The sequence below is a fragment of the Giraffa tippelskirchi genome, chromosome Y (assembly GCF_054371585.1).
Source record: "Giraffa tippelskirchi isolate mGirTip1 chromosome Y, T2T-mGirTip1v1.2.pri, whole genome shotgun sequence".
NCBI classification, from domain to species: Eukaryota; Metazoa; Chordata; class Mammalia; order Artiodactyla; family Giraffidae; genus Giraffa; species Giraffa tippelskirchi.
Genome location: NC_137290.1, coordinates 8,896,363 through 8,923,082, shown reverse-complemented (window position 1 = coordinate 8,923,082; position 26,720 = coordinate 8,896,363). Strand labels below are relative to the sequence as shown.

The 26,720-nt window shown below is 48.3% G+C and overlaps 1 pseudogene; it reads right to left on the bottom strand.

Annotated features, from left to right (window-relative positions):
- Positions 1 to 661: 661 nt before the first annotated feature.
- Positions 662 to 2,831, bottom strand: LOC145537643 (testis-specific Y-encoded protein 1-like; annotated as a pseudogene).
- Positions 2,832 to 26,720: the final 23,889 nt, after the last annotated feature.

Sequence of the window (26,720 nt, the reverse complement as noted above, 5' to 3'; positions counted from 1 at the left end):
GGCCACAAACCCAAAGAGGGAACGCAGGTGTGTCACTAGCTGAAGACACCTGTGTCCAGCAATGTAGGAGATGGCGTCAGTAGGCACCATGTCCTTCCCTTGGGGCTCCTTGTCCACCTCCTCTCCCAGCTCTTCCGTATTTTCCCCAGCGAGCCTGAAGCTGTTTCCAGGGCTGCCTGTGTGGTGGTGGTGAGAGGCCGAGTGGTGGATGTGGAAATTCACAGAAGACCCCAAAGTCAGCACACAAGTGCACTGCGAACCTGGAGAGGACACCCTTCCAATGATAGGCCTTCAAAGGAGGAGGCGCAGGAAGGAAGGGACCAGGCAATCTCAAACTCAGTGAGCAGCAGGAGGCCGGGGTTTGGCAGGACCCGGGGGAGGATGATTCTGACAAAGATCGTTAATTCATCCTGCCTCTAGCAGAATCACCTAGGACTCTCGCGCTGCAACCACAGCTGCTTTGAGGGAGACTTGCTTCCCTCACACACACATCGACTCCCCAAGCCTCCAGTCTCAGCAGGTCACCTGCCAAACGTATGACCCGAATCTAGGCTCCGCAGCCAGCTTGCATGAAGGCATTTGGGAAAGGAGAGTGTCCCAGCCTCTACATGGCTGACCCATCAGGGCCCACCACCTGACCCCCTCACAACCCGTGTTTCTGTCAGTTACCTCTCATGGCAGGACCTTCCTCCCTGGGGTAGGACTGCAGGGGATCCTCCCACATGTCTTTGCCAATGATCTGCTGGCAACATGAGCAAGGTCAGCCCAGGGCTGACCAGTCCCTGTACCCTCCCGTGAGCAGCCAAGAACTCCAACATCAATCGCCACCTGTGCGCGGGCCCAAAGCAACCCCACCTCAGCAATCCTGTTCAATTCTGGGCAGTTGTGGTCTGACAACCAGTCGAGAAAGTTAAGACTCCTGGCATCCAGCCTGCGGCTGGGTGCTCCCCGTTCAAAATCCCAGAACCACCGGACCGGAGTGGAATGATGCGCCCTATACCCTGGAGGAAGACAGGGGAGACAGGGGAGGGTCCCGCGGGTGGAGAATCCACACACTTGCGCACCCACCCACACCAGCCCAGGAGCCTTGCCGTACCAGTGATGTCAAGTTAATACTCCTTAATGATCGCCATGTCCCCGAAGTAGGGGTTGTCCTGAAAGGAAAATATCAGCTTGCAGTGGGACCGTGGATGGCTCAGCACCTGCACCTGCCAGGACAGGGAGGAGGAAAAAGGTGCAAGCTTCTTGGGGCCTCAGCTTGCCTCCCAGGCGGGCATTAAATGCTTCTGTGATGCCTCTCCAAGGACTCACAGCACAGGCACACGGATAACAGGATCCATCAACTCCCCGCCCAGGGCCCCCACCCACCCGTCGTCAGCCTCACTGACCTTCAAGTCCATCATGTAGCTAAGAAAGTCTTCATCTTGGTCACCGATCATGACGGACACCTGGGGGTGGTTCATAATCTGCTTTAGGTCAAGGAGCCAGTCAGACCACATGCTGGGCCAAGAAGAACCACGAGCAACAGCCCTAGTCTGGGGCAGAAGGATGACACTACGACAGGCATCTGTGAGGATTCTGGGCACTTCCGCTTGCCCAGCCACCACTGACTCCTCAGGCCCTGCAATACCACCAGACAGGCTCATGGCTCTGGGTTCCCTGCAGTGTTCTGCATCCGAGGTGGTCTGCATCCCCCAAGCAGGGTCTCTTTCTGACCGCTCCTGTCCTCCTGGCCTGTGTGCGCTGGGTAGCGGCATGTCACTGCTAACATGGTCCAGATTTGCAGTTCCTGTGCAAACAGCGTCTGAAAGCTATGTGGGGGGCAGTGTGTGTGTGTGTGTGTGTGTGTGTGTGTGTGTGTGTGTGTGTGTTACAAGGGGTGTTATGTTTGTGTGTGTGTGTGTGTCTCCCACTGTCTCAGCTATTTGCTGTGTTCATCCACATTTGCAACAATAACTCTTTGGGGTTGCTGCTCTCTTCTCCTGTCTCTAGTCATTCCTGACCACGAGGTTTCGACTACTACTCCTGCTCAGAGGTAGGCCTAATGGAGACACCCAAAGTCCTGGCTGGGACACTTACAGGTGTGGCACTGTGCCTTGGGAGCTCACCACTCCCCGGCCCCCAGTTCCTTCAGGGGCCTCCGTCATCCTCCCCCTGCCCTTGCCGCCTCACCCCTCCTGCACCTGCTCCTGCCCCTAGGGCCTCCTCCTCCTCCTTGGCCGCGGACGAAGATGCAGCAGTAAGGATATGCTTTGGCCTAGAAGCCAGGGATGCCCGGGATGATGGCGCTTCTCTGAGCCAAGTGACACTTCCTCCTCCGACGGTTCCTGTGCAGTAGGCCCAGCGGTTTTTCTCATTATCAGAGCTCAGTTCCACCTGCAGGGCGTTTACTTCCGGCCGCTCACTCGGGCCTCCGGGCCTTTCCTGGCCCTGCTCCTCCTCCATCTTCCCCTCTCGCTCCTGGGTGGACCCCTGGATCTGCTCCTCGTCCGCCACAACCTCCACCTCCTCCATGAGGTCGTCCGCCAGCAGAGGGAACTCCCGTCCAACCCCGGAAACCTCTCCTTTCCCCAGGCCACGCCTCCCTCCACCGCCTCCAGCCTGAAGAGGGTGGCCTCTCCCCCTGGCGTGCCACCTGGTGCCTGCAAGTTCCCAGCCGCGCACAGCATCGCGACGGCAGGCTGCGTGGACCCCACGCCCTGAGCACCCGGGCTCCCAACTAAGAAGGTCCAGAGTCCCGGGACTCTCCCGCCTTCTTCGGGCCGCCTCTGACGCTCCTCTCAGCCCTGACCGTGACCCCGAGCTGGGGCCGATGCGAAGGGGCCAGACATGATAGCAGAGCAAGTGGTGGGCACCGGCGGCCCAGGCTGCAGTCACCCTGCCGCGACCACTGGCTCTTTGGGGGCGGGGAGTGGGGGAGATGGTCGCAGGGCGGGGGCTGCTGTGTGCGGGGGTGGGGTGGGGCCTGAGGCTGAAGAACGGGGTGCCGGATGTCCTGGGGCAAGGCGCCCTGGCCCTGGGAGATGGGCCCAGCACGCAGGATACCCCGGCTGTGAGCCAGGCTGGACCCATATCTAGTCCAATGGCAGAGAGGGTGGTGGGCGGCACCCTCGATGGACACGCCCCTAGACCAGAGGCATCGTCCCAGGCTCCTGGGCTCCAGCGCCCCCACGTGGCCCAACTCTGCTCCCGGGCGGCGGCGGGTTTTGCATCTTGCGCTTCCCCCCTCTGACGTTGACTTGGCCTCTGGAATTTCTATCCACATCTTTCCGCTGCACAATCCGAACAGCACACTCCGGTGTCCCACGGGACCTTCATCCCTGGGAGCTCTCCCGGAGTGTCCAAGGAAAGGCAGGGACGCAAAGTGGCTGGATAGTTTTCTCCGTGGGACAGAGAGCCTGTTGCTGTCCGGATGGTAGGGGAGTGGGTTCAAAGCCTAGCGTTTGCTACAGTCGAGCTCCACCGTTCAGGGGCACCAGAGACGTAGGATACAGAGCTCTCTCCGTGTCTCTTTGTCTTTGCTTCTGGCACAGCACTGTTTTCTCTGGCCATCTTTCTGTGTGTGTGCTAGGGGCTGGTGTCTGTGTGTCTCCCTCTCTCTAAGTGGTGCTGTTGACCTCTGCCATGCTCTGGACACCAGCGCTCAGAAGAGACGCTTAACCTCAGCGTGAAGCCAAGCCCTTTTCCTCCTGAGTAAGTCGCACCCACGGGAGATCAGACTTGGTCAGTCCACACGGTCGGAGAGTGCTTTCTCAAACTTGAGAGCCAACAGCGGGTGGTCTCTGCTGAACCGCAGAAGGGGACGGCCGACCCTCCCTCCCTCGCTGGGCAGACGTGAACGCTGCACAGGAGTAAGGTGGGTTGGCCCCACTTTGGACAGAGGGAGAATCGGGACATGCTGTTGCTGGCATGAGGGAACTCCCTGAACCTTGTTCGAATGCCAGCCAGGGAGATGCTAAGGACACCTCCCCGTTACGTTCCACGACTCACCGGTGCAGGAGGCATGGACGTCTGCCCATTTACCCTACCGAGCCCCTTTCAAAGTGGTTCTGTTCCCCAGGTGAGGACACATCCCAGCCTACCCTGTCGCCCTATCCTAGGGGCCGGGAGCAGCGAGGAGATCAACCTATGCCATCCTTCCCATAGTCCCGATAGCCGATATACGCGTTCTGCAGAGTACAGAGAGATATTTCAAACTGGCAGGCTCTGCAGGTAGCGGGTGCTTATGCGACAGTGCTGGTCCATCTCTGAAAGCTTCCAAGAAAGGCAAGGGGTGCTCATGCTCCTGGCAAGGTCATGGAAAGAATGCCCCTGTGCCTGAGAAGGATGTAAAGGTCCTCGCAGCTGGGTGTCCAATGGTCTGTGGGGCCACCCACCCCGTCTTCTGTGCCAGGGAATGCAGCCTGTTCTGGGTCTCGGCTCCTTTGCATCCTCACTGATCGCCCCCAGGTGCTTTCCTCCTGCCTCTCTTTTCTGCCGGGGATCCTGGGTGCAGCACCGTGTTTCCACTTAGAGCTTGCTCTCTCAGTGAGATCACGGGGCTTGTTTCCCTGGCCCAGGGTCTATGCACCTTTCACTAGCTCCTTCACGTTTTTGCTGCCAATCCTTCCATCCCCCGGCTAGGCCTGTACTGACAGGTCACACTCAAGTGTCCTGGCAGGAGCTTACACACACATGTGTGCTCACCCCCACACACACACATGCACACAAGCGCACGAGCACGTACACACATCACTGAAACGAAACCTGCAGATATGCAGAAGTACAGGCTTTCTTCTCCAGGAAAATAAATTTTGGTAAGCACCCGTCTTTCTTTGTCCTGGTTATTTTCTTTCACTCGCTCATCAATCACGTCAGGTTGCACTTCTAATTCTGTGCCTTTGCCTCCAAGGTTACAAAATGTTGGCATTTGCTCGTGACGGGGACCGAGCTGCAGAGCAGCAGCCAGGGTTAGAAGTGCTCGCCGTGGACACCTGAGTGACATGCATATGTGTTCTGCATTCTCCCATCGCCTTGGACAGGTTCACACTTCCAGTCACGTTGGCTTGATTCCATTGCCTGTGCTTTGCTTCCAGGAACCAGAAAACCAAGGGCCTTTGGGCTCAGCTGAGTTGCAGCACCCCTTTCTCGGTGTGCACCTGTCTCGGTCATTCCTTGTTCATGTTGCAGCCCTGTTGTAAGCCTACCACCCCTTAGGGCCCACGAGCTACTGAGTGAGGGCCCACTGCTCTTCCTAACTGTAGCTTTCTGTGTGCACCTGTCTACCTCTGCCCCCAAGCGCTATCTCCCTGTAGCAGAAAAAGGCCAAAGAGACACCCAAGCCTCCAAGGGCCCCAGGAGAATGTGACAGGCCTGGATCTGATACAACGTTGTGGAGAAGGCGCACTTGGATCTACAGGACCTCTGCCGATACGAGGCATGGAACCTGAGGCCCAAAAGGAAAGGAGGCATCCTTACCCTTCAGCCCTTCCGTTTACTACTACCCAGACCCACGGAGCCCCCACATGGATGGTGCCCTGGGAAACCGGCCCTCTCTGGTGCCTTAGCTCATGCCTCCCTTGTGCAGAAAGCAGCATTTCTCCCCACATGTACCACGACGGCTTGATTCCACCCCAGGCCTCAATGATTTGCTAAATGCCAAGGCTCTCTTTCAGTTGCACTCAGTAGGCTGAGGTAGGATTCATTATAGTCGGGCATCCCTGCTAGCCTACACAGCCCATGCGCCAAGGAAGCCAGGCCCCGATTGGGCCCAGAGACAGCCAAGATGCTCACTTGGAATCCAGGATCCCTCTGAGTGTCGCCTATTGCCGATTCGCTACGACAACATCAGAGTTTCTGCTCCAGCGAGACTGTCAGAATCTTCCCTCAGGGGAAGACCCACACCTTTGCTCCTGTGGCCTCCACAGCCAGGGACGAGTCCCCAGAGAAAGGAAGGAATTCTCGTCAGGACTTTCAGCATGAGCAATGGGGTATTTTTGGCCGGATCGCTATGGCCTAGCCCCTGGAACCTGAAAACCAGCAGGCTCCGAACCGCCCCCCGGGGCATCCCTGTCTCCCACTGTCCCAAGGTTCCTTGCAACATGCAGCCAACCCACCACTCTTGCTTCCTCCCTTGTCCCTCCCAGTGTCAAAACAGAGCAACTGCAGGCAGGTGCTAATGTCTCTAGAGTATATGCTGTCGGCTTTACAGCAACAAAAAATGTCATGACAAAAGTTCTGAAGCTTTTCAAAGGTAAAGCCTGTATGTTTAGAAGATAGTTGTTGACTTCACCGCTTATGAGGTATTTATGACTGTTCTTTGGTGCTGGCTGATTTTAAGATTATCACCGGTTTCCAGCCCCCTGTTACTTAGGAAAGCACCCACTCACTTCTGAGAAGTCAAATGATCACCCATGAGCTTCAGCACTTCAACAATTTCGAAGACTAATGAGCGAGTTTTCTCTTTAAGATAATACATGCATTTCACAAGAATCCCAAGTTGTGACATGGTCTGTTCATTAAAACAAACAAACAAAAAAGCCTCTCTCTCTACCTTGTACTTTTGAAGTTTTAATTTTGCTGATATTTATAATCTGTTCAGCTTGAGAAATTTCTTTCAAAAATTTTGCTTTCAAAATCCAGATTCCAGGGGTACAAGCATATACATTCAGACTGATTAAAGGAAAAGCAGGAGAGTTGGTGAGGCAGTGAAACCCCTGGAACTCTTGTGCATTGCTACGGAAGTATGAATCAGTGCTGCTCTTTAGAAGAGAAAAGTGGTGGCTGGCATAACTGCACATATGCATGTCCAACCCCAACAACCACGTTCTTGGGTATATTCCCAGTAGAACTGTGTATTAAGCTAACAGAGGGCATGCAAAAAGATGTTTCATGACATCTCTTACACTGTTGGTGGGAATATAAACTGGTGCAGTCACAGTAGAGAATAGTGTGGAGGTTCCTTAGAAACTACAATAAAGCTATCATATGAGCCAGCAATCCCACACCCAGGCATATATCTGAAGAAAACTCTACTTGGAAAAGATCCATGCATCCCTATGTTCAGAGCAGCATTGTTTACAACAGCCAAGACATGGAAGCAACCACAGTGTCCATCAGCAGACGAACGGACAAAGAAGATGTGGTACATACACACAACGGAGTATCACTAAGCCATCAAAAAGAATGAAATGATGCCATTTGCAGCAACATGGATAGACCTAGAGATTATCATACTGAGTGAAGTCAGGCAGAGAAAGACAATTACCTTATGGTATAACTTATACATGGAATCTCATGCAAATGGACTTAGGAAACAGAAACAGACTCGCAGACATAGGAAACACACTTATGCTTACTGAAAGGGAAAGGGGTTGGGGAAGGGATAAATTAGGCCTTTGGGATTAGCAGATACAAACTGCTACATACAAAAATACATAAGGTCCTGCTGCATAGTCCAGGGAGCTCTATCTGATATCCTGTAATGAAAACCAATCTGAACATTCATACATCTTTCTATCCGAATCACTTTGCTGTGCACCAGAAACTAATACAACATCATAAATCCACTATACTTCTATAAAACAAAAACAAAAATGAACTCATATATATATATATATGTGCTGTTGCTTCAGTAGTGTCTGCTCTTTGTGACCCTATGGACTGCATCCTTCCAGTATATACAGGCTTCCCTCATGTCTCAGACAACAAAGAATCTGCCTGCAAAACTATAGGTTAACATATATATATCAGTTCACTCCAGTTGCTCAGTCGTGTCTCACTCTTCGCGACCCCATGGACTGCAGCACACCAGGCCTCCCTGTCCACCACCAACTCCCAGAGTTGACTCCAAGTCACGTCCATCCAGTTGGTGATGCCATCCAACCATCTCATCCTCTGTCATCCCGTTCTCATCCCACCTTTAATCTTTCCCAGCATCAGGGTCTTTTCAAATGCGTCAGTTCTTCACATCAGGTGGCCAAAGTATTGGAGTTTCAGCTTCAGCATCAGTGTTTCCAATGAATCATACATATATATATATATATATATATATATATGTGTGTGTGTGTGTGTGTGTATGTAAACCTTACATATATATGTAAACCTTACATATATACCTGCATATGTCTAAAGAATGTTCCTAACAGGTCCATTCATAATAGGCCCAAAATGCCAGCTACCCAAATGCCTACAGCATTTCTCAGCTTTTGTGCTGGGAGTCCATTTGATTAAGGTCTGACGAGAGTCCATCCTTAAGGGTAAGGACCATCCTGAATAGACAGGCCAGATGGGGTGTGTTTCGGCAAGTGTGTGTCCATTCCAAAAGAGTGTCAGTTGCCACCATCTAGGGGTTTTGTGAGTAGGCCATTGTGAGCAGCAATGAGTGTGTGGGTGTTTGGGAGAGGGGTGACCGCGTGCCTGGGGGTCACTGTGCATTTGGTGATTCTGCAGTGTGGGACCCCAGCCCCCGGCCCTCCCTACCCACACCCCCGGGCATCCAGGCCCTTGTGTCTCCACAGCTCAGCAGTATAACATGGTTTTCCCCTGTCAACCTCATGTCCGGTCTCCTGAAAGACCTGGGCCCGGGCGGGGAGTAGGTAGGGGTGGGGAGGGGTGAGGGTCGGGGCCCAGGTGGAACCCCCCGCCAGGGAGACAGTGATGCCAGGATGTTAAGCTCACAGAGGGGGTGTGAGGCCAGAATTTCCAGTCCTCCAACCCTGATAACCACAAACTTGTTTCAGGCAGTTTTAACTGCTCGATCTGAGCACCCGTGTAGAACGGGGGTGTGAAGGGGTTGTGAGCCGCTCCTTCCCCGCTTTTGTCCTGGTGGTCCCCAGGCACCTTTGAGGAAAAAGGTACCTTTTCCTAAAAGGTGCCCTTTTCCTAAATAATTGAAGCAGATGTACAATGCATAGAAAGGAGGCCAAAAAGATGCTATTTGAGTTAGTTCGAGTTTTCTCAGATTCATGTTCATTGAGTCGGAGATGCCATCCAACCATCTCATCCTCTGTTCTCCCCTTTTCCTCCTGCCCTCAATCTTTCCCAGCATCAGGGTCTTTTGAAATGAGTCAGTTCTTCGCATCAGGTGACCAAAGGATTGGAGCATCAGTCCTTCCAATGAATACTCAGGGTTGATTTCCTTTAGGAGGGACTGGTTTGGTCTCCTTGCTGTTCAGGGGACTCTCAGGAGTCTTCTTCAGCACCATGTATGAGACCTTGGCAAATTGTTTAACCTCTGTGCCTCAGTTTTTCTATCTGTGAAAGGGGGAATGATAAAATGGGTCCTGCCTCCTGGGGCAATTGGGAGAATTAAGTGTGTCATATGCAAAATAACTCACTCGGGTTGGTATCCGGCTTTCAAGAACCAATTGTTTATCTTTTAAAGATTTTTTACAGTGTGGACCATCTTTTAATTTTTTTATTGAATTTGTTTTACAATATTGGTTATGTTTTATGGTGTTTTGTTTTTTTTTTATCACAAGGCATGTGGGATTTTATCTCCCTGACCAGGGGTTGAACCTGCACCCCTGCACTGGAAGGCGAAGTCTTAGGAAACGATATTTAAATCCTCGTTATCATTCTGCCGATGCAGTATCAGGTTAACCCATGTATGAGCCGGAATGGCTTTCCTACATCTCAATATGTGAAAACTTCTTTATTTCCAAAAGCCACAAGGAAAATGTGAGGCCTGTGAGGGGACTTCAGCCTGTGAGGCTGACTTTCTGGATCCCTCCCCTGTCCTGGGCTACCCATGTGGCCCAGTGGTAAAGCATCTGCCTGCCAGTGCAGGAGATACAAGGTTGATCGCTGGGTCGGGAAGAATCCTGGAGGAGGAAATGGCAACCCACTCCAGTATTCTCGCCTGGAGAATCCCCTGGACAGGGGAGCCTGGTGGCTACAGTCCTCGAGGTCTCAAAAAGTCAGATGCCGCTGAGCATGCCCACACACACACACAGGAAGGAAACTGAAATCAGCCATCCTCTGTAACATAGACAGGACTTAATTAAAGATTAGTATGGCTAGGCACTTAAAAAACAAACAAAAAGAAACAGACAGACAAAACCACATATGCATGATTTGTTTTCCTTGGAAGTCTGAAAATCTAATATCTGCCGAGGCTGGGCAAATACATCCAGTGAATTATTAGTGAATTAGTGAATCCAACCAATTGATAGAATAGGGAGTGATGGGGACTCTGGAGAAACGGAATCTGTTGCAATGAGGTGGCCGCTCCAAGCTCCAGACAACTGGTGGTGGTGGACCAAGCCCTGCCAGATTCTCTGATATTTTCAAGAGAACCCAAATTCCAGGTTGTTATTTGAACTTCTTGACATGGCAGTTAACTCAACAATCAAGGGCTTCTCAGGTGGTGGTAAAAAACCTGTCCGCCAACGCGGGAAGACAAAAGAGACTCGCGTCCATTCCCTGGGTTGGGAAGATCCTAACCAACCAGAGGGAAGAAGAAAAGGAAATGGCACTGTGCATGTCAAATACCCACCTCCAAGGCTCAATCCTAGCCCAGCCACGAACCAGCTGTGTGATGTTAGGCAAGTTGCTTAACCTCTCTGTGCTTTGGTTTCTTTATCTGCAACATGTAGGAATAACAATGTCCCCTCACCCACCATAGAATTGTCATCCTGCTGCTGCTGCTAAGTCGCTCACTCGTGTCCAACTCATGGACCGCAGCCTACCAGGATCCCCCGTCCCTGGGATTCTCCAGGCAAGAACACTGGAGTGGGTTGCCGTTCACTTCTCCAATGCATGAAAGTGAAAAGTGAAAGTGAAGTCGCTCAGTCCTGCCCAACTCTTAGAGACCCTGAGGACTGCAGCCCACCAAGCTCCTCCGTCCATGGGATTTTCCAGGCAAGAGTACTGGAGTGGGGTGCCATTGCCTTATCTGAGAATCATCATGAGGATTAAGGAAAGTTAGTACAGGTGTAACTGTGAGAACCGTGCCTGGTATGTAAAGCCCTGTGTCTCTACTGCTTTCTCCAAATGGGTTAGTCTGTGTTTCTCAGAACTGTGTGGGACGGACTCTTCATGGATATAAATAACAATACTGCAAACATCACGATTGGAGACTTCCCTGGGGGTCCAGTGGTGAAGAATCCACCTGCCAATGCCAGGGGCCTGGGATCGACCCCTGGTCTGGGAAGATTCCACATGCTGCAGGGCAGTTGAGCCTGTGCACCAGCCACAACTGCTAAGGCTGTGTGCTGTAACTCCTGAAGCCTGTGGACCCTTGAGCCTGTGCTATGCAACAGAGAAGCTGCCGCCATGAGAACGCCACATATTGCAACCCCAGGATAGCCCCCATTCGCTGCAACTCGAGAAGGCACTTGTGCAGCAATGAAGACCCCGTGCAGCCAAAAGCAAACACATAACTTAAGAAGCATCATAATCTGAAGCAGTGGAGGGGAGCAGACACCCTGGGTTTGAGCCTTGGCCAACACGAGATGTCAGCTCAGCTGCTGAGTGGCATGGAAGCATCGCTTTGGGGGTAGGATGAGATTTTAGGAACTGCCTCTCCACGAGCACTGCCCGCAGTATTTCCATCCTGCCATCTCACAGCTCTGGCTTACATGCCTCCACTCATGGGGATCTCATGTAGAACAGTGCTTATTCAGACAAGGATGGCCATGCTCCCCTAAAAGGGATCTGTGGCACCATCTGGGGACACTTTTGGGTAGAGACAGGGGATATTGGTCAACCTCCTGCAGTGCACAGGACCACCCCCCAGCAAAGACGGATCCAGCTCCCATGCAACAGAAGCACCAAGCTGGCCGCTTTGACCCCTCAGTCTGGAATCCCTGATGCTGCATCAGCAGAGTGACAACGAGGATTTAAATATCCTTTCCTAAGAATTCCCCTTCCAATGTAGGGGGTGCAGGTTCAAGGCCTGGTCGGGGAGATAAAATCCCACACGCCTTGTGACCAAAAAAACTCCATAAAACAGAACCAATATTGTAAAAAAAAAAAAAAAAAAAAAGCAATAAAAATGGCCAAGATTTAAAAAATCTTTAAAAAATAAATAAATATTGCTTCCTGAGAGCCAGATACCAACCTGAGTTGAGTTCTTTTGCATATGATACACTTAATTCTCCCAATTGCCCCAGGAGGCAGGACCCATTTTATCATTCCCCCTTTCACAGATAGAAAAATGAGGCACAGAGGTTAAACAATTTGCCCAGGTCTCATACATGGTGCTGAAGAAGACTCCTGAGAGATCCCTGAACAGCAAGGAGACCAAACCAGTCCCTCCTAAAGGAAATCAACCCTGAATATTCATTGGAAGGACGGATGCTGAAGCTGACGCTGCAATACTTTGGCCACCTGATGCGAACAACTGACTCACTGGAAAAGACCGTCATGCTGGGAAAGATTGAGGGCAGGAGAAGAAGCGGAGAACAGAGGATGAGATGGTTGGATGGCATCACCGACTCAATGGACGTGAGTCTGAGCAACCTCGAACTAAAGAAAATAGCATCTTTTTGGCCTCCCTTCTATGCAATGTACATCTGCTTCAATTATTTACAAAAAGGGCACCTTGACCAGAAATAATGTCCATGTTAAAAATAAAGATTAAGGACCCTCCTTCTGGGTCACGAGTGCTTGTGCTTCTTTGATAATAAGACTCCCTTCCCAGCTGCCAGGTCCACACTGACTCAATATGTATGTGCTGGTCTCACTTTTAACACTGAAGAAATATAACCCCCCTTACTTGTTTGACTGTTCATGGGGTTCTCAAGGCAAGAATACTGAAGTGGTTTGCCATGCCCTTCTCCAGTGGACCACAATCTGTCAGACCTCTCCACCATGACCCATCTGTCTTGGGTGGCCCCACACGGCATGGCTTAGTTTCATTGAGATAGACAAGGCTGTGGTCCATGTGATCAGATTAGCTAGTTTTCTGTAATTCTAGTTTCAGTGTGTCTGCCCTCTGATGCCCTCTCGCAACACTTACCGCCTTACTTGGGTTTCTGTTACCTTGGGCCTTGGGTAATTCCTCTCGCTGCTGCCGCCGGCGCCCAGCCCCCAGCCTGGCCTAGTCCCTGTCGGCCGCCGCCCCCACCCCCGGGCCCGGACCCGACCTAGGCCCTGTCGGCCGCCGCCCCCGGCCCCTGGCCCCCGGCCCCTGGCCCCAGGCCAGTCCTAGCCCCTGTCCGCCGACCCCGGCCCCCGGCCCGGCCTAGCCCCTGTTGGCCGCCGCCCCCGGCCCCCGGCCCCCGGCCCCCGGCCCGGCCTAGCCCCTCTCGGCCGCCGCCCCCGGCCCCCGACCCGTCCTAGCCCCTGTTGGACGCCGCCCCCGGCCCCCGGCCCGGCCTAGCCCCTGTTGGCCGCTGCCCCCGGCCCCCGGGCCCCGGCCCGGCCTAGCCCCTCTCGTCCGCCGCCCCCGGCTCCCGGCCCCCGGCCCGGCCTAGCTCCTCAAGTATTTAACACTTGTCTTTTTCTGATATGGAGAAGGAAATGGCAGCCCACTCCAGTATTCTTGCCTAGAGAATCCCGGGGATAGAGGAGCCTGCTGGGCTGCTGTCTATGGATCAGCAGGTGCCCAATATACTAATGGAGATCAGTGGAGAAATAACTCCAGAAAGAATGATGGGATGGAGCCAAAGCAAAAACGATACCCAACTGTGGATGTGACTGGTGATAGACACAAAGTCCGATGCTGTGAAGAGCAATATTGTATAGGAACCTGGAATGTAGGTCCATGAATCAAGGCAAATTGGAAGTGGTCAAACAGGAGATGGCAAGAGTGAACGTTGACATTCTAGGAATCAGCGAACTAAGATGGACTGGAATGGGTGAATTTAACTCAGATGACCGTTATATCTACTACTGTGGGCAAGAATCCCTTAGAAGAAATGGAGTAGCCATCATGGTCAACAAAAGAGTCCAAAATGCAGTACTTGGATGCAATCTCAAAAATGATAGAATGATCTCTGTTCGTTTCCAAGGCAAACCATTCAATATCACGGTAATCCAAGTCTATGCCCTGATCAGTAACACTGAAGAAGCTGAAACTGAACGATTCTATGAAGACCTACAAGACCTTCTAGAACTAACACCCAAAAAAGATGTCCTTTCCATTATAGGGGACTGGAATGCAAAAGTAGGAAGTCGATAAACACCTGGCATAACAGGCAAGCTTGGCCTTGGAGTACAGAATGAAGCAGGGCAAAGGCTAATAGAGTTTTGCCACAAGAACACACTGGTAATAGCAAACACGCTATTCCAACAACACAAGAGAAGACTCTACACGTGGACATCACCAGATGGTCAATATAATCAGATTGATTATATTCTTTGCAGACAAAGATGGAGAAGCTCTATACAGTCAGCAAAAACAAGACCAGGAGCAGACTGTGGCTTGGATCATGAACTGCTTATTGCCAAATTCAGACTTAAATTGAAGAAAGTAGGGAAAACCACTAGACCATTCAGGTATGACCTAGACCAAATCCCCTATGAGTATACAGTGGAAGCGACAAATAGATTTAAGGGACTAGACCTGATAGACAGAGTGCCTGATGAACTATGGACAGAGGTTCGTGACATTGTACAGGAGAAAGGAATCAAGAAAATACCCATGGAAAAGAAATGCAAAAAAGCAAAATGGCTGTCTGAGGAGGCCTTACAGATAGCTGGGAAGAGAAGAGAAGTGAAAAGCAAAGGAGAAAAGGAAAGATATTCCCATCTGAATGCAGAGTTCCAAAGAATAGCAAGGAGAGATAAGAAAGCCTTCCTCAGTGATCAGTGCAAAGAAATAGAGGAAAACAACAGATTGGGAAAGACTAGAGATCTCTTCAAGAAAATAAGAGATACCAAAGGAATATTTCATGCAAGGATAGGCTCGATAAAGGACAGAAATGGTATGGACCTAACAGAAGCAGAAGATATTAAGAAGAGGTGGCAAGAATACACAGAATAACTGTACAAGAAAGATCTTCATGACCCAGATAATCACGATGGTGTGATCACTCACCTAGAGCCAGACATCCTGGAATGTGAAGTCAAGTGGGCCTTAGAAAGCATCACTACGAACAAAGCAAGTGGAGGTGATGGAATTCCAGTGGAGCTATTTCAAATCCTCAAAGGTGATGCTGTGAAAGTGCTGCACTTGACATGCCAGCAAATTTGCAAAACTCAGCAGTGGCCACAGGACTGGAAAAGGTCAGTTTTCATTCCAATCCCAAAGAAAGGCAATGCCAAAGAATGCTCAAGCTACCGCACAATTGCACTCATCTCACATGCTAGTAAAGTAATGCTCAAAATTCTCCAAGCCAGGCTTCAGCAATACATGAACTGTGAACTTCCAGATGTTCAAGCTGGTTTTAAAAAGGCAGAGGAACCAGAGATCAAGTTGCCAATATCTGCTGGATCATCGAAAAAGCAAGAGAGTTCCAGAAAAACATCTATTTCTGCTTTATTGACTATGCCAAAGCCTTTGACTGTGTGGATCACAATAAACTGTGGACAATTCTGAAAGAGATGGGAATACCAGACCATCTGATCTGTCTCTTGAGAAACCTGTATGCAGGTCAGGAAGCAACAGTTAGAACTGGACATGGAACAACAGACTGGTTCCAAATAGGAAAAGGAGTATGTCAAGGCTGTATATTGTCACCCTGCTTATTTAACTTATATGCAGAGTACATCATGAGTAACGCTGGGCTGGAAGAAACACAAGCTGGAATCAAGATTGCCGGGAGAAATATCAATAACTTCAGATATGCAGAGGATACCACCATTATTGCAGAAAGTGAAGAAGAACTAAAGAGCCTCTTGATGAAGGTGAAAGAGGAGAGGAAAATGTTGGCTTAAAGCTCAACGTTCAGAAAACTAAGATCATGGCATCTGGTCCCATCACTCCATGGGAAATAGATGGGGAAACAGTGTCAGACTTTACTTTTTTGGGCTCCAGAATCACTGCTGATGGTGACTGCAGCCATGAAATTAAAAGACACTTACTCCTTGGAAGGAAGGTTACGGCCAACCTAGATAGCATGGTTAAAAGCAGAGACATTACTTTGCCAACAAAAGTCCGTCTAGTCAAGACTATGGTTTTTCCAGTGGTCATGTATGGATGTGAAAGTTGGACGGTGAAGAAAGCTGAGCGCCGCAGAATTGATGCTTTTGAACTGTGGTGTTGGAGAAGACTCTTGAGAGTTTCTTGGACTGCAAGGAGATCCAATCAATCCATCCTAAAAGAGATCAAACCTGGGTGTTCATTGGAAGGTCTGATGTTGAAGCTGAAGCTCCAATACTTTGGCCACCTCATGCGAAGGGTTGACTCATTGGAAAAGACCCTAATGCTGGGTAGGATTGGGGGCGGGAGGAGAAGGGGACGACAGAGGATGAGATGGTTGGATGGCATCACCGACTCGATGGACATGGGTTTGGGTAGACTCCGGGAGTTGGTGATGGACAGAGAGGCCTGGCGTGCTGCAATTTATGGGGTCGCCGAGAGTCGGACACGACTGAGCGACTGAACTGAACTGAACTTGTGTGTGCGTCATCCACTGGGGTTTGCTTCTGAGGCTGCCTTGGAAGATTTGGGTCTGACCCAGTGAGGGCAAGGGGCAGAGGTGGTACAGCTGCTTGGATCACAGGGCTTCTGGCAGCAACAGGTATTCAGAGGAGTTGGCAGATAGGGCAGCAGGCAATACCGTGCTCTAGAAGGGTATGGTAACCACACTCCAGTATTGGCTAACACACTCCAGTATTCTTGCCTGGAGAACCCCCCTGACGGAGAAGCCAGGCAGGCCTCAGTCCACATGATCACAAAGAGTTGGACACGACCTAAACGACCCCACGTGCATTGATGAAAGACATTTTTTTTTTTTTTTTTGCCTGTGGCAGTTCTACCCCAGTGAGGGATGAGCATGAAGGTGGTGCAGCTGCTTGGGTCACAGGGACCCTGGTAGTGCCAAGTGTGCAGGAACATGGACTGCCTCAGCTGCAGGAGTTATGACCATATCAGAGTCTGTTTTTGAGCCTCTGGTAGCTGCTGATCAGAATGCCTCTTTGGCTAGTCTTTCTTCATAGCCCCACCCATTCAGCCACTTAGAGAGCTCCCTTGCCTGGTGTCCTTCCCTGTTGTTAGCACATCAGGCACGTAGAGGGGACTCCCTGGCTCGGGTCCTACTCTGTAGTTTGGCACATCAGTCACTTAAAGGAGCACCCTGGGTAGGGTCTACTCTGTATTTAAGTGTGTCAGGTCCTTGATGGGCCACAGTCTTTATTATTCAGCTGCCTACACTGGCATGTGGGGAGAGAGAGGCTAAAGTGATGGCTCCACCCCCTACACAAGACTCAGTAGTATTGCCTTGCTTCCATGCTTGCCTGCTTTTCCTCCACAGGCATTTCCAACCACGATCTCCTGCCTCACATCCCTGCAGTCCATCTCTCCACAGTTAATAACAGCTAATCCCTCACCCTGGGATGGCTTCACAACCCCTAAGCTCAGGCTCCCAGCTATGTGCCTTCTAGGGCATCTGCATCCATGTCTGGGGTATGTATGGCTGCAGCAAGGACTATCTGTTTCTCATTTCATTTAGGCTGCCACAGATCAGTTGTTTCACTCTCAGACTTGAACACTTCTCAGTTACACCACCCTCTGAGGGCAGGTTCATTCCTAGTAACACTCCTGTGTTTCCCCCTAGTTCCCTTGTCCTACTGAGTTTTGGTGGTTCTAGTTATTCTGTTCTGCGGGTCAGGTACTCCTGTCCACTCTCAGCTGGTGTTCTGAATGCACTTATGTGTCTGCAGGTGTATCCCTGATGTATTCATGAAGAGAGATGTACTCCACATCCATGTACTCCTCTGCCATCTTTTTCTCTCATCATTGTAGATTTGATTTGAATTTCTCTAATAATGAGTGAGGCTGAGCATCTTTTCATGTGTTTATAAGCCATATATGTGTCTTCTCACCCTGCTTACTTAACTTATATGCAGAGTACATCATGAGAAATGCTGGGCTGGAAGAAACACAAGCTGGAATCAAGATTGCCGGGAGAAATATCAATAACCTCAGATATGCAGATGACACCACCCTTATGGCAGAAAGCGAAGAAGAACTAAAGAGCCTCTTGATGAAAGTGAAAGAAGAGAGTGAAAATGTTGGAGAGCTCAGAGAATCAGCTGGTGCTTAGGCCTGCATTTCAGGCCCCAACTTCTTATCCAAGACCCACTGAGTTGCAGGAGAACATGGCAACCTATGTCCTGGAGGAAAGAAAATGTGGAGGAGAATCTGGATCATTTTGCCTACTCTCTGCCACCACCATCTTCTCCACAGTGGGCCACAGAGTGGAGCTAACCTGACAATACACAGTGATCATCCGGAAGACAAAGTTATTCTGCAAGAGTCATGTGATCCTAGAGAAATTCTTGTGACTGTGCTGTTCTCCCATGATTCTGGGTAACGTGTAGAACAAGCTCTTTTGAGGCCTGTTTCCAGATAAACTGTGTTCTCTGCCCCTTTTCTACTCAAACTTGTTCTGTCAGTCTTCCTCCCTGACATTCAAATTGATTATGCAGCTAAGCAAGTCTTCATCTTGGTCACTGACCCTGTCGAACACCATGGGGTGGTTCATTCTGCTTTAGGTCAAGGAGTTTTGGGAATCTGAGAGTGAAAACCTAGATGCAGAAAGAGTATGTCTGGGAAGTCACTATGCTGTGAGGTAGGTTGTCTCCCAGATCTCTGCATTTGCACAGTCTTTGACCCCACAATTCCAGGCCTTCACCAAGGGCTGTCTTAGAGCCCGTGAGATTTTATATACAGATTTAGTGGGATGGGGTGAATGTGTTTCCTGATGCATTCTTATCTCCGCCAGCTAAAAGCTGTCACTGGCCACCTGCCTCTACAAGGACTATGTCCCTGGTGAGTGCAACTAAACTGCTGCTTAAACACATCCAAAAGGCATTCAGGGTGGAGATCAAGTATGAGGAACTCTGTGCTCTGGGAAGAACTGGCAGAACCAGCCTTTAGATGGTGACATACTTTCAGAAAAAAGTTTTATTTCCCTCCCCTCTGATGAAGCCACTTGCTTATCAAAAATTCATCCTGATTTACATTTCTCTGAAGATGAATGTTTACAAGATGTCCTAAGCAGTCTCTGGGCCACACAGATAACTGAAGTTGAAGTAGGGTTGTGACTGCGGACAGAACCTGTGTGCATAACCTGGAAAAATAATAAGCCATTTACATCAGTAGCTCAGTCAATAGCCTCTCTCTAGAGATGCAGAGGGATGAATTAACCTTACGATAGAGCTTCTCTCACAGCAGATATACTAGGGTGTACTTCCCCACCCTGTAACACTGCTGTCTTGTCAGTAGAGAGAGAAGGATAATTTGATTAATACAGCAATCTAATCAGATCTATCAAATTGTACAAGACCAAAGGCCACAAACTGTTTGCCAACTCCTCCTCACCCTTTTGACCTTAGCCTAGAAATTTTAGCTTCCCTTGGGCTCAGCTGGTAAAGAATCTGCCTGTAGTACAGGACACCTGGGTTTGACTCCTAGGTTGGGAAGATCCCCTGGAGAAGGGAAAAGCTACCCACTCCAGTAGTCCAGTGAGGAGAATTCCATGGACTGTACAGTCCAGGAGGTCACAAACAGTTGGACATGACTGAGTGACTCATTTTCTTTTCTCAGCAAGGTTATGAGTTCTCCTCAAAATTCTGTCAAGTTCTCAAGGCCACTATACACCCTGTAGCATTCACCCTGGGCTCCATGCTTACCTAGTGGGTTGATGCCCTTTTACTTGGAGCTAAACTAATCAGGTTGTGCTTATACCCTCCCTCATTCTCTTAAGAATACATGTATGAGGCCAGGTAGCCCCAAGATCTAAGCTTCAATATGTGCAAACAACTGTTACTTGCCTGAGACGTGAGATGTCAGAGAATGTTCAGAGAGTCACCCGTACTATCAGCTGGTATCTGTCCATAGTACTTCGTCTCCTCCAATACTAATAGTCTTTTTACAACCCATTGGTACTCTTATTAACTTTGACTTTTTCAATACAAAGAGTACAATCCAAACTGTTAACTTATGCCAGGTTACCACTGCCTGACAAAATTGGTCTGACTGATAGTCATGCTGGCCTCTAGACACTGGCTAAAGAACCTGGAGTATTCTTTGTTCCTACAGATGTGAACATTTGATGGTCTAAATATGGGAGATGAATGAAGAAGTTATGGAACCCACAGCTAAGAAAATGTTCCTGTGATTCTTTTTCTGCTGAGTTGATGGATCTTGGATAACCTCTGTGGAAGTTCAAGAACTGTCCCTTGTACAAATGAAAACGGTCCCTTTACTGTGAAAACAAACTTGATACTAGGCCTATCCCTAGTGACACCCCAGGACCGTGGTACACTTAAGAGTGTACCACAAATGGCACTTCAAATCTTTGAAAAGGACTGTAAGTGACTGCAGTAGGCTATATATAAACTGCATCTGGGTGAAACAGTGCAAAAAGTTAGACGCACTTGGCCACAGAGCTGGCAATGGCAGAGTTCAGACCTCCTATACCAACTCTTTTGCAACCCATTCTGCTCTCACGGGAGCACATGGACAATGGAGGCATAGGGATGCTTGCATTAACAATGACAAAGATCAAGGAATACACCAGACCCTGGAGATAACAGGTTCCATTCTATCCTTGTCTACCAACCACACTGGTCTTTTTCAGCTGGGGTCAATGATGTATATAGAGTGTCCCTCTGAATGGTCAGGACCATGGGGACTTGGGTAACTGAGTCCTTCTGCCACCCTAAATTCCAGTCAAATTAGAAAACCTGGCTCCTTTGCTCATGTATCTCTGCCCCATAAATGTCTCAGCGGGGAAATCATAGACAGTCCACACTATATCAGAACTCTTAATTTCCTTTCAGTTTTCAGGATCTTATTCCCCGTCTTTGGAGACTGTAAATTAGAAAAGCCATCTTCTCTCTCTCCATATTAGTGGAAGAAGAGTTCAGTTCTTTTTCCCTATGCAAACTTTGAAAAAGCTTCAGCCACAAGTTAACAGCCTAGCCTCAGTCATCCTCGAATAGACTTGCTTTGAGCATCCTGACTCCTCATCCTAGAAAAGCTTGTGAATCGTTTCACTAAAACTGCTGCTTCTATGTAAATCAAATGAGGAAAATGATGCACAACTTATGGAAAGTGAAGAAAACACTTTTGTCAGGTAAAGCAAAGCCGTTTTATTGGACTCACGTACCCCCAGGAATGCAGAGCTGTTTCAATAGGGTTTGCGAAGGTGTACTTTGACTTGACTTGTTCTTTTCAGTTCCTTCATCTTCATTCTAGCCTACATTCTTGTCTCTCTCTGCAGATCTCTGAACACTGAGCTACTGACCCAGTTTTGCTCTCCACAGCCTCCAACTTAGCTTTGAGTTTGCGAAACTGCCAGGGAAGTTGCAGAGGTGGACACTCTTGGGGCTCATAGCAGGCTTCTCAAGACATACCTTACTGGCATGTTGACTGTTTTGAATAAAGCCAGCCTGGGAAATGGTCAATGAGGTAAAATGATTAAAAAGAAAAATAAAAATATTACAGCCCCCTGCCTCCCTCTGCATGTGGGAAATGAATTCATATGATGTTACCATCCCTATGGCACGAGCCTAGAAATGATCCTTGTCCCCAGCCCGGCTTAGCCCCTCTCGGCCGCCGCCCCCGGCTCCCGGCCCCCGGCCCGGCCTAGCTCCTCTCGGCCATGCTTCTGCGCCGAGACGTCGCAGCCGCCTCGCTTCTGGTTAGATAAACAAAGTCCTTGTCCCCAGAGTTAGGGAATTCAAGGGTAAGAAAGCTACATAAACAAACTCTTATAGTTGTCTATGAATGTACTTTTCCAAGCACACGCTTCTTTGTTTGTGAAAACTGCAAATAAATATCTGTCCAAAAATCATACAGAGTCCTCTTTCATCTTGCCTAGGGGTTAGATATTTTTTTTTTTTCCCAGTTTCTGGAGAAGACATTAGTTTCTTCTCATGATTGGAGAGCTGTATATTTTATCTTTATTAAAGATAAAATCATATAGATTGAGCATGCTTTGGTCACTTCAGGCATCCCGTTTCCTTGAGACCTCTGTGTGCATGAATTAAATTCGTTGATTTTTCCTGTCTCCATGCAAGGTTACGTGAGTGGGTTGCCATTGCCATTGGAGGAGGATCCCACAGACAAGGGAGCCTGGTGGTCTATCTTCCAAGTGGTCACAAAGAGTCATACATGACTGAAGCGACTTAGCACACAAAATATCACTTTAACTGATGGCTAATATATATTGTACACCTGTGCTTTTCATATTTGCCCATTTACATGCACAGAAAACCATTGGGTACAGTACACCTTAAAAAATATCTGGTTCTATGCTTTTATTTATGGAAAATAGGATTACTAATTCATCTGCTTTGTTGTTAAGTCCACTCAGATTTTCCCATTTTTTAAATTGTTTCAGCCAGTCTGTTCTTATAGCAATTTGACTGTGTCACACAACTTAACTTCTCTTAGCATAAATATTTGTCCAAAGTACCTAACAATCTTCTTTATTTAGTATGATTTCATAGCAAGACCATCTTATTTGTTCTCCTTTCAGTAACTGATTCTCTTCCCCTTCTGTTTGTTCAGTTTACCTACTTTTCCCCCCATTCTTATTAACTTTGTTTTTTCAACTTTTGTTCTCTTCTTTCTCTGTTTATTTTATTGCATTTCAATTCTAAACTTGATTACTTTCTTCTTTCACCTTTCTTTGGGGTTAGATTCCAGGCCCAAAGTTTCTCAAGGAGATATTAGCTTCTTCTCTTGATTGGAGAGCTATATATATTTATCTTTATTAAACAGAAATGCACTGGGTTCTTATTGTGTATTGAGAAGTTCATTAAAGGATGGTGCCTCGGATGACACTGTGTTTTACTGAGTTCATTGTAGTAAAATAAGAAATCACATTGGTAACATCAGCATTTTGCTACTGAAGCTCAGTCTGGACAGGTATTTTACAGCCTTATTATAAAATCATGTTCTCAAATGGAGGTTTCTCTGGTACCTGGGTATATCATAATCCATAACTAATTTTATATGACTATGGAAAAGAGGCAGTAAATTCAGATGGTGAAGTATCCACCTGAAGTAAGGGACCTGACTTCCATCACTAGGTCAGGAAGATCCCCTGGAGTAGGGCATGGCAACCCATTCCCATATTATCGTCTGGAGAATCCCATCAACAGAGGAGGCTGGTGGGTTACAGTCCATAGGGTTGCAAAGAGTCGGAGACAATAGGGAGTAATTCTTTTAGTTTCATGGAAAAGGTGTATTAATAAATTTTATAGTAATCTTTAAACTTAACAGTGTTTACTCCTAGAGAACACTAACTTTTCTGTAGCAAGTTTTTACACAATACTGACTACATAATATATCTTATTTCTATACACCTAGTATTTCAAATTTCATAACTGACTGAACATATGAGCGTGCTGCTGTCATCATAGTTGTATAAAAAGAGGTCAGTGAGGCATTCGTCCATAGCGAAGTATTCAGTTCAAGAGTGAGGAACGGAAATCAGCCAGCTGAAGCCACAGACGTGAAATTTTAGGCTGTTATAGTATGTCCTCTAGTCTTTTCCATTCTATGGTTCTCCTCTATTTCTTTGCACTGGTCACTGAGGAAGGCTCTCTTATCCCTCCTTACTCTTCTTCGGAACACCACATTCAAATGGGCATATCTTTCCTTTTCGCCTTTGCCTTTTGCTTCTCCTCTTTTCTCAGCTATTTGTAAGGTCTCCTCAGACAACCATGTTGACTTTTTTGCATTTATTTTTCTTGGGGGTAGTCTCAATCACTGCCTCCTGTACCATGTGATGAATCTCCGTCCATAGTTCTTCAGGCACTCTGTCTATCAGTGAATCTGTTTTGTCACTTTGACTGTATAATCATAACAGATTTGATTTAGGTCATACCTGAATGGTCTAGTGGTTTTCTCTACTTTCTTCAATTTCAGTCTGAATTTTCAAATAAGGAGTTAATAATCCGAATGAGAATCAACTCCAGGTCTTGTTTTTGCTGACTGTCTAGAGCTTCTCCATCATCAGCTGCACAGGATACAATCAGTCCGATTTTGGAATTGACCATCTGGTGATGTTCGTGTGTAGAGTCATCACTTGTGTTGTTGGGGGAGGGTGTTTTCTATGACCAGTGTGTTCTCTTGGCAAAACTCATGTTAGCATTTGCCTGTTCCATTTTGTACTCCAAGGCCAAAATTTCCTGTTGCTCCAGATATCTCTTCACTTCCTACTTTGGCATTCCAGTCCTCTATGATGAAAAGGACATTTTTCTTTTAGTTTCTTTTTCGGTCAACTTCAGCTTCTTCAGCTTTACTGGTTGAGGGATAGACCTGGATTACCATGATGATGAACAGTTTGCCTTGGAAATGAACAGAGATCATTCTGTCATTTTTGAGACTGCACCCAAGTACTGCATTTCAGATTCTTTTGTTGACTAGGAGGGCTACTCCATTTCTTCTATGGGGATTATGGCCCACAGTAGTAGATACAATGGTCATCTATATTAAATTCGCCCATCCCAGTCCATTTCACTTCACTGATTCCTAACGAGACGATGTTCACTCTTGCCATCTCGCTTGACAGCTTTCAATTTACCTTGATTCATGGACCTAACATTGCAGGTTCCTAGGCAATATTGTTCTGTACAGAATCGGACTTCATTTCTCTCACCAGTCACATTTACAGCTGGATGTTGCTTTCCCTTTGGCTCCATCTCTTCGTTCTTTCTGGATGTATTGCTCCACTCTTTTCCAGTAGCATATTGGTCACCCTATGACCTGGGGAGTTATTCTTTCAGTATCCCACGTTTTTGCCTTTTCATACTGTTCATGGGGTTCTCAAGGCAAGAATGCTGAAGTGGTTTGTCCTTCCCTTCTCCAGTGGGCCACATTTTTTCAGAACTCTCCACCGAGACCCGACTATCTTGGATGGCCCTACACAGACGGCATGGCTCATAGTTTCATTAGTTGCACAAGGCTGTGGTCCACGTAATCAGTTTGGTTAGTATGCTGTGATTATGGTTTTAATTCTGTCTGCCCTCTGATGGTGAAGGATAAGAAGCTTATGAAAGCTTCTTGATGGGAGATACTGACTTTGGGGGAAACTGGGTCTTGTCCTGTTGGGTGGGTCAGGCTCAGTAAACCTTTAATCCAATTTTCTGTTGATGAGCAGAGCTGTTATCCAAACTGTGGTAGGGGTAAAGAAGATAGCATCCTCCTTCAAAAGGGCTTTTGCCGGCACTCTTGTATTCAGTGCCCCTGACCATTCAGGAGGACACTGTTCACCCACGCCTCCACCAGAGACTCCAGGACACTCACAGGGGAATGCAGCTCAGTCTCTTGTGGGGACACTGTTCCTTTCCCCTGGCTCCCAGTGCACACAGTGTTTTGTTTGTGCCCTCCAAGAGTCTATTTCCCCAGTCCTGTGGAAGATCTGTAATCAACTTCCACTGGCCTCCAAAGTCAAAGGGTTTCTCAGTTCCTTTGTCAGATCTCCAGGTAGGGAAATCTGTTATGGGTCCTAGAACTTTCTTAACAGTGTGATAATTTCTTTGGTATACTTGTTCTTCAGTTTATGGGTCATCTGCTCAGTGACTCAATGGGGGATAATGGATACCTCCTCCAAGAGGGCTTATGCTACATGTTCCGTGAACCTGGTCTGCTGCACCCAGAGCCCCTGCCCCCGCAGCAGGCCACTGCTGATCCAGTCCTAAAAGGAGGCCCTCAAACACTCAAAGTCAGGACTGGCTCATTCTCTGTGGGGTCTCTGGCTTTTGGTGCACACAAAGTTTGTTTGAACCCTCTGAGCATCTCTAGTGGGCATGGGATTTGATTCTAAAGGCAATTCTGTCCCCCCTACCAACTTGCTGGGGCGTGTCTTTTGCCCTTGGATGTGTGGTATCTATTTTTGATGGGATCCAACATTCTCCTCCGATGGTTATTCAGCAGAGTTGTTATTTTGGAGTTCTCACAGGAGAAGATGAGTATAGGTCCTTCTACTCTGCCCTCTTGAGAGAATAGTACTGCCCTTAAGCAATGTCCTAGGCATGGTCATTGATAAAGAATCCAATACACAGCAGAAAATCAAGAAGACAATTCAGGAGACAGTTTCACTCACATCCCAGATCAAATTCAAGGGAAGCTGAGAAGCTCACTGTCCTTGTGGTAGCCCACATTTATGGAGAAGCACTGTGGGTAGTGTCGACTAGTAGCCACCATGTGTTGGGTCCTCTGGATGACCTTCAGTAACAAGTCTTCACTCAGTGCCCTAATGCCGCTGGGGTGCCAGAGACCCACACGCCAGGTCTTTCCTATGGGAAAGACTAGTGGTCTCTTCAGGAAAACTAGAGATGCCAAGGGGAGATTTCATGCAAAGTTGGGCACAAAAAAAAGACAGAAGTGGTTTGGACCTAACAGAATCAGAAGATATTAAGGAGAGATGGCAAGAATATGCAGAAAAACTACACAAAAAAGATCTTAATGGCCCAGATAACCACGAGGGTGTGATCACTCACTTAGAGCCAGACATCCTGGAGTGTGAAGTCAAGTGAGCCTTAAGAAGCATCACTATGAGCAAAGCTAGTGGAGGCAATGGAATTCCCCAGCTGAGCTATTTCAAATCCTGGCTATGATGCTGTAATAATACTGTACTCAATATGCCAGAAAATTTGGAAAACTCAGC